We start from the raw sequence: 9,289 nt of genomic DNA, 5'->3' as shown, positions 1-9,289 counted from the left end.
GATTAAATACACCGGTGACGTTCTATAAAATCCATTGGCTCGTTAGTCCATCACGTGATAAATTGGTGCATTGCCAATCGGTGTATTGCCGTATTGCTTCGAGTCTGGCAACGTGCCATTTGTTTACCGAACGTTTGAACGACTTAATATCAATTTCTGATTTAATACGACTCGCCGCTTATACCGTGATTGACCTCTTTTCAATTCGCCACTTCTCTTTATGCTTTTTTTTTTTCTTTGTTTCGATAAAATCATCCCATCGATCAACTTCTTTGAAAACCTGTTCCATCTGTTCTGACACGATTTTTCACGCTTTCACTTTTCGATTGACAAATTGCACGCCTCTGGATGTCAAGAGAAATTTATTCCGATATTATAATCTCGCATGTAACGGTATCGGTAACAGAAAAAAATTGTCTCACCTATGCGACGTGACTTCTTCTTCGTTACAACTTCATTTCTAAAATTACTTTCGTAACAGTTTATTTTATTTCGCATTAACATCACGATCGACTATTTATTTATTGACCGAATATCTTTTACTTGTAGTATAGTACGGAAAGATGGCTTTCGAGTCCTATGAACTTTTCCAACGCACAATCCACGTATGCTAAAATCCGGAACTTGGATCCTAGATTAAGAAAACATTGACCACTCGATGGTTTAATCCACAGTTTCTCGATCGTTGCCACCTATTTATTAATCTTTAGTTCGTTATTACTGTGAAATGTGTTAAAATTACGAATATATGTATTGTTCTACCTAAATTTTACTTTAAGTAACAAAAAGGAATTGTTTTCCTCGATGACGAGTATACTTTTTCGCCACGACATTGTACTCGACGTAAACATCGAAATGATTGAACGCAAGAAAAATTTTGGCACAGCCTTACGCGAGAACATATCAGATATAAGCAAAATTACACTCGGAATCTTAATTAAGAAGATAATATTCCGCGTAGACAGAATATTGTCAAGACCCTTTTAAGTAAATAAATAAATAAAAGTATCCAACGGTTTGTTTCTATCTCGAACGCGGAATATCATTAGAAAGTCAACGAAGCTACGGAAAATCGTAATTTCCGAAAACGTACGTAACTCAATTTCGGAGCAAAGCGTCATTCGTTCAACTCCAAAAACATCGTCCATCGCATCGGTGTATCGCTGTTCGAATGACACGCTTGTCACGCGCAAATACCACCGATGCATCGAGTATTTTGCAACCCGCGGAATCCGTGACTCGGTTTTCAAGAGAAACACGATCCTGCCCGTTGCGAGCGCGCGTGAAACGAATTAAACGCATCTCGCACTTTGGAAAAGGATTCCATCGAATGGAGGACAGCGGGGTATTAGCATAAGAAAATTGGAGGCACACTTTCGTATTGTGTATTTCGGAGCATCGTGCATGGATCAGCATACAAGAGGCACCGGCGTGATTATGCGCATCAATCGGCTATTTACATTCGAATTGGTCGTTTCGAAACGCGTTTCACGTGCCCGGATGTCATATTTTCATCGATAAGAGACCTCGTTTCATTGTTACTATCAACAATATCCTTATTGATACACAGATTAAAAAATGTGACTTTAATGTCACGGTAAACTGTTCCTTCGGAACGCAAAGATAACATTGTTCCCTTTTCGTTTCGTTTGCTTTCTCTGCAATTCCGACCATTTGACCATCGATAACGTGTATGTTCATGTAGCTTTTTTTCTTGCTTCTTCCTATTTACGGCGATAAGGAATCTTTCTATTTTCGGTTTTCATCTACGCGTCCACGTGGTTGGAAATTCCGGTAATTTAAACGCAACGGAATTTCGAACAAACAATTGAATCAATCGAGATTCGATTTTAAAAGGAGCATAGAGAGTTTGTAGTCGAATTAAGAACGGTAAAGGTAAATAAATTTGTTCGTAAATACGCGTCTGGTAGTCGAAACGTCGTAAAGATCATCTTATTCCAGTTCGAGAGATTTTGATAATCTCGTTCTCGTCTCTCACGAACAACCTTTTTACCTTCAGTTTCGTTTACACTTCGACGTCTTTACACATTTCGATAATTCGCGCTCAACAGAATCTCGTTCGTTGGAAAACCACTTTCTATCGAACGTTCAACAACAATGTGACACGTGGTTGCGTTTATTCGTGAAATTTCGCTCATTATCTTGATGATAGATTTATAGTGACGACTGTTAGGAGTGGTGACGTTATATCGCTGAACACCATAGAAAAATGCGACACGAGGAAATCGACGATTAAATATCGCGCTGCCCACGTTTCTTGGAATCGAGACGAAACGAGTCTTGGAATTGCACTGGGACCAGCTGAAGCTACGCATTAACATTCTCGTTCGGAAGCGGCAATGACGTGAAACTATGCAAAAGTTTTCGATTCTTCGATTCTGAGAAGCGGCCGCCTGCAATAAACGATATTTCAAGACGAAGGAATAAATTTATGCCAGCGCGACAAAGTGAAAAGAATTCGCGTCGAAGGAGGATAGAGCTGGAACGTTAATAACATGCATGAAATAACGCAGCTGCGCTATCGAAGATGTCGTTTTGCTCGCCGCCATTACGGCACTAGGTCACTGGTGTACGTATTCCATTATTCCTGAAAGGAATTATGGTATTATTATCGCGACTTACACATGTAACCGGTGCTCGGTTTAACGACTAATCTGCGGCCTTTAAGCCCGCTTTCCACCAACGCCACGTCGCACCGCGCCGCGATTCAATGTAGATTTCCTTTGTCCCGTGAGATCGTGGCTAGAGGCTGTTTCATAGATCGATGGGCGAAAGAAACGAAGGCTTGGTTTTCTATTTCGTTGTTCGGTGTAAATTCAGATTTCAATTCCTGCAAATTCAGATTTTTATAAACGACAGTACGGAAAATTTATTTGTATAAATTGTATTGCAAATTTGTAACTCACGACTCGTGAAGTTGTACCGATAATCAATTAATCCATAGATATTTCCGCAAATTTATATTCGTATAATTGTAAATGATAATACGAAGCATTTATTTGGAAAATTCCAGTTGTTTCGTTATCACGCCTGTCAGTAAAATTTACTAAGTTTTGTAATTTATAACTTATGGCGCGGTGTAGTTTTACTAATAATTAAACAGTCCGCGGATATTTATTCATATTCGTATTTTTTACGAACACAAGTAGAGGAACAGAACTTAGCGAGAGGATCGTTTCACGCTATAAATATTACAACCATTTTGCGTAATTCGATAATTTATAAACGTTATTGCCTTTGATATACTCTTGTTTCCTTAAGTCTCAATAATTGCCATATGTATGTCATTTGCAATACGCAATTCGCGGTTCTATAATTTATGGCTCGTCCTTCTACGTTTAACAAGTACAAATTTGTTAGGTTTCCATAGCGTGCACCGACTCGACGATAAAAGATATTCGCCGCTCGTGGAACATACTGTACTCGCGCGTGCTCTTTGTTTACCCGCGCATTCCATCGTAGCTCGCAACACGCGTGCATACGCATACAGGGGCATCGCGTGCGTGCGTATATAGGCGTGCATGCGTACGAATGCATTTGCATTAGCCGCGAGTTATCTACATCACAAAGCGTCGCCGCTTAGTTGGCCTACTTATCCCGCGCCTCGACGCTTAATAACTCTGGGGAGCGTCCAGATAACGCGTCACGCCTCGCGACCATCCGGACACGACCATCCGCCAGACTTTTTCTTCCACTTTAATCCACTCATCCGATCGTTCGATCGTTTCGATCAGTTTCTTTCTTCTGTCATTTCGATTTGGAAAAACGAAGAAACGAAATTACGCGATACAACGAAGTATACTAGGAAGAAAATTTATATACTTAGCTTATAAGCACCGTACATGGTTCTTTCTCTCTTTTTTTCTAAGGAAAACATCAAGTACGATCTAATCGCCTCTTGAGATTAATCAACAGATCCACTGTATGCGTGGCTAATGCGAGCGAGGGAACTCTGAATGGAAGTTTCATGTTTAAAAATGTCGTACGTTATTTGCGACGAGATCTTAAATCGCGAACAAATCTTTTCTGATAGGGAAAGCAATGTAACGTTCAAAAAAAAAAAAAAAAAAAAAAAAAAAAAGAAAAAGAAGAAGGATGGCTTACGACCGTTGTAGGAAAAATATATCAGCACCGGATAAATTTTAACGATTTATAGAAATACGTACGAAGCTGTAGAGTACGCATCGCTTCACTGCAGATTTTATACTAATTTTTCACGCCGTAGCAAGTGGCACGGTTTCGCCGTTTCACGAGATGAAAGTGGAGTAGCCTAATCTGCAGTTCCTTCCTGATTAAAGCAGATCTGGAGCTCCGTGTACCGAACTGAAGGCTTGTGTTGCTCTTTCAAACGAAATCCGCTGAATTCTCCTTAAGAAATCTCGTTTTCCTCATCTCGCGTGCAAAGTATCTCAAGAAGCAGCAAACTTCAACGAAGTGTTAAAAACATACGCAAGAACGTTAAATCAGCGTCGAATCGTCGACTTTATCTGCGATTTGCGATTAATCGATTTTTAGGTTATTCAGTTTTAAGTCGTTGACACCTAACCTCAACCTAATCTCGAACTACCACCGTTCCAGATTATAAATTTCTGTATCTCTAACTATCGAATTATTAATTTTCGTACAACGCAATCGTGATTAATTCGTGATTAATTACCAAGTATCGGACAATTAACCTCGATTTATCGAATTATCTTCCTTTTATCCCGACCGTATCACCAATTACTTCCATCGAACACAGAATCCCATTATGATATTCATCGCGCATAGATAACGATATTTTTCTACGACCTCGGAAATCGGTAATCGTTGTACGATTATTCATCTTCTTATCGCGTGGGAAAGGTTATCTCTCCAATTCCAAACGACGTACGAATATATATTCTTTCATACACAGTTCGATAGAAAGATCATTCGACACAGAACTGGAATCCACTAGCCGACATACGTGCAACGTTAAACGTACGATTTCAACTAAGGAGCACACATATGGACTCGCACACGTGCTCGCGTTCAAACAATCACGTTTAGAGAAGGAAAGTATTTGCACGAGCTGGATGTTTAACTGTCTAATCTTAAGACATGGGTTGAAGCAAATATTAAAACCAGACCGATTTTTCAAGCACAGGTGCGGAGTGTTTGTATTTACGATGATCGGCGAGTTTTCGACGTTGTAAAATATGCAGAGAAAACGAGAAATATTCTTCGTGATTTCCCGTTGAACATTGTTGACAAGCTTGCTGAATAAAGTGCCTGCAAAGAGTCTTATAGCAAATATGCAGTTCGACGACTAAGAAATTGCCATGTCTTTTTATGTATATTATTTTTTTTTTTTTTTTTTTAATATAAAGAAAACACAAAGAAGTTTTTTTAGGAGGCGTTATAATTTTCAGTCGAAACGGATTAAACAGTCGAAAGCGTGTAGAACAAAGAAGATCCCAATGATTTCGTCGGAAGCAGATAAACTGAGCGACGGTTTCAAGGATAGAGGGAGAGCGCAAGACGTTGAATAACGTGACACGGGGAACGGAATTCGCGATAATAGCGTTTGTTCCACACTCCATACAGCGTATACGGGTGCCTGCGATCGTCCTCGCATTTTTCACCATCTTGGAGAAGTGTGTTGCATCAGTTAAGGAGATCTAAACGCGCAACCTTGCAGGCCACGAGCGACCTTCGCGTCGAATTATCCATTCGAAGCTGTTTGCAGCGTAATCGAACTCGCTGTGGACTAATCAAAGCCTCGGTACGGTAAATACAAATCAGCTGAGAAATGTCGATCGGTATTCTATAGATATATCGGTAGACACGTGCATGTCTTCGGCGTTCCAATCGAGTTTACCTTTCGTTTGTAATTTTGCCACACCACGGTATCTCCTCTGAGAGATAGCGGTGTTTCTCGTCATTTATAAATTTTGGAAGATGATTTACGATTTAATACTTTTACGACACGGAATAATTTTCAAACGTTAGGTTACAGGTTTCCACTTGGTCCAATCGTGATTAATATTACATTTAAGGAGGAAAGGAAATGTCGAAGATTCGCAGTATTAACTCGTGCCACAAATTTCAAGGGAAACTGAATATATTTTTACCGCGTAGCCAGTATTAATTCAACGAGCTAAATAGCATGCGTTTCTCGACGCTATTTTATGGTACGTACGTTGCCGTGAACATTGGCGATAAATATGAAACAGCGGACTGTAGGTCGAGTCAATTCTCGCCGCATTCCTAGTCGAAAGCGATGGTTCAATTTACGCGATTACTGTATCAACAGTTTCCTCGTAACTGCTGGAAACCACGAGAAAAGAAGATATTGGAAAAGAGACGATGGGAATAATCCGTGGAGAAGAAAACGAAAGAAGATCGGATAGCCAGTTAAATTTAATTATCTTTCGGGAAGATATTTAGAAAGAAGATTTGCAAAGATAACGAGAGTAACGTTGAGAAGATTGAAAAGATTTAGCGAGTTTCCGGTGAAGTATTAAAGAAGATAAAAATCTCCCATAAAACCTGTGCAATAAATCGAAACGGCGTGAGATGAGTGCACGCATGAACACGAATTGATAGCGTACGAAAGGCAAGAAAAAGACAGCCTTATGCAATACCAGGAGAACCGCGATTCATTAGTGCCACGAGTCCGGTTTCGAGTTGAAATACGAGGAGGCAGAAATAGCCTTGCGGGAGAACGGTGGCCGTCGCAGAAAAACAATAACCAGCCTCTGAATTTTCCTTCGCCGTTCTAATCGATTATTTTTCCTCGTTTCTAGCCCCCCGATGTGGTTACACGATGATTTCGCGCTATTTTCGAGTGGTATTGCCGCAAGTTTCGCAGGAAATAGGTCACGTAAAAAGCAAACGTGTGCTCCTCGAACGTTGCTGCGAGGAAAGTAAACGAAGTAAAACACGTGTCAGTTTAATTTGATAAGATTTCTATGTTTTAACAAATTCTGGATAAGTTGGAAAAATAGTGAAATATCGACGCGTAAAAATCGCGTCTTCTCGAATAACGACAAATACTTTGTATGAAAATCTTTAACTCGAGGGATCTTTGGACAGAATCTACGAGTTTGCAAGTTTCCGAATGATAAATAATTTGCGGTAAAATCTTTAATGCGGATAAAATTAGAGTTCAACGTATAATTCGATGTATTTCTAAATATATATATATGTATATAGGTATTTGTTTAATTTCGACCTCGCGGTCAAGAAATAGACCTGGTTCGCGTGTATTTGCAAATATTACATTGTACTTGGTAACAAAATCTTTAATTAGAGAGAGCTGCGGATGAAATTGTATTGCGATATACGAAAGCCTGTATGTTCCTAAATATCGAAATATCTTCGTTAATTTCGAAGGAAAATGTTGCGCACCGGGAGTTCGTTATTTTAACGCGAAAACTTAGAAATATTCCAAAAACAATAACCGGACGTAACCTTAATTTATGATTATTGGAACATACCTAAACTCGTTCACAAGTATAATAATCTCATACATTTGCATGATCGTAGTTTGTATGGCTATCGCACGTAGATTGGCAGGCATTCGTAGTCGAAGCAGTGGCCAACTTTGCATACGTCGGTCGTTTTCAATACACATCGGCGAACGTGGCGTATAATCACTCAACGTTTCCTTCTGCTAGCTCTTTCCAGCACCTGCATGCGTCTGTTGACCACGTTTCTACACGACAAGTCCATTAAAAAAGAAACTTCTTGCCTCTGTTGTCTACGTTCGACTTACGTATCTTTTACATTCCACCAGAGCCAAGGTAAATAGGGAGGCAAAAAAAAAAGAAAAAAAAATAGAAAAAAAAAGGAGGCAGGAAGAAGAACGTTGTTCCTCTATTGCACATTCTTGGAAAGCGACTACAGCTTCTGTTTCCTGTTCTCTAATCGTTCTAATCGGTCGCGATGAGACCAACGATAGAACCCGGTTGGTCGGTAAAAGATTCATTAAGCGAAGGAAGCAATTAAGAGAAGATCAGATCAGAAAATAATTAATCCTGTTGCTGCCTTTTGACCGACTTTTGTGGATTCGTTTCTAGCGGAATTTCAGTGGTGCAATGTATTTCTTTAGAGTACGAAACTGGCATAGTTTATCGTTGGATGTACATGGTCTCTTAGAGAGTGAAAAATTTGATAGCGTAATTTTGTAACGCTAATAAAGTAAATCTGATAAACGATGTAATTAGAGCGAAGAAATCGAAATGTAGATGCAATGTAGAATATTCAACTAATTCAATTAACTAACGTAATTGTCTAAAATATAAGAAGAAAGGAAATGTAATCTTCATTTTTGCAATGTATTTCTTTAGAGTACGAAACTGGCATAGTTTATCGTTGGATGTACATGATCTCTTAGAGAGTGAAAAATTTGATAGCGTAATTTTGTAACGCTAATGAAGTAAATCTGATAAACGATGTAATTAGAGCGAAGAAATCGAAATGTAGATGCAATGTAGAATATTCAACTAATTCAATTAACTAACGCAATTGTCTAAAATATAAGAAGAAAAGAAATGTAATCTTCATTTTTACTCAAAATTTATCGATGAAAACAGAGATTATCAAAATGTATCAGAATTCGTTGTTCTTAAAATCTCAAAAATACCACGAGAACATTTTATTCAACTTTCGCTACCTAAACGCGCGATATTTGTTAAATGCAAATTTGTTAAATCCACTGCGAAATACCGCAGAATCGCATTTCGATATAAACAGCTGAATCGTAAATTTTCCAAAGCTGAGATCGATAGAACAGAACGAAAAAGAAGAAGAAGAAGAAGAAGAAGAAGAAGAACCTGTTCCCCTTGATGGTCCGTGTTTTCCTCTCGATCCGTCAGGATAAATCGCGATATACCGTGATCGGCGAGTTAATTAGAGATCGATCAATTAGATTAGAGAACGGGGTCGAGCCAGTGAGTTCGTGGAAATTATGCCCGCTGGCAAGCATCGCGATTTCATTTGCCTGCTGGCTGGTTAAATAAAAATGCGAGGACGCCATCGTGATACGGCCTTTCTAATCTATTTCATTCCGATTCTCTACGATTCCATTCAACTCGAACGTTCATTAGGGAAGAAAAAAAAAAAAAAAAAAAGAAGAAGAAAAGAAATTGAAAGTGGAGCTCATGAATAACATGGGATATAAAACTTGGAAACGTGGATGGTCCAGTTGCGTCGATCAAAAGTATCGTTCGAGATGTCGTTGCATCGTCAATACGCGAATTACATGTTCGAAAAGATAGCGAAGATTAAGGAGCCCCAGTGA

The 9,289-nt window shown here is 39.1% G+C and overlaps 1 long non-coding RNA gene across 1 annotated transcript; it reads right to left on the bottom strand.

Annotated features, from left to right (window-relative positions):
- Positions 1-224: 224 nt before the first annotated feature.
- On the bottom strand, positions 225-1,959 carry LOC117207206. Its single transcript, XR_004487477.1, has 2 exons — positions 423-1,959; positions 225-344 (listed from the first exon to the last, which is right to left on the bottom strand). It is a non-coding gene; the product is annotated as an uncharacterized LOC117207206 (long non-coding RNA).
- Positions 1,960-9,289: the final 7,330 nt, after the last annotated feature.

Source organism: Bombus bifarius, unplaced genomic scaffold, assembly GCF_011952205.1.
Source record: "Bombus bifarius isolate JDL3187 unplaced genomic scaffold, Bbif_JDL3187 scf7180000008023, whole genome shotgun sequence".
In the NCBI taxonomy this organism is placed as follows: Eukaryota; Metazoa; Arthropoda; class Insecta; order Hymenoptera; family Apidae; genus Bombus; species Bombus bifarius.
Note: the sequence above shows the minus strand (reverse complement) of the source record. Positions and strands in the feature narration are given on the sequence as shown.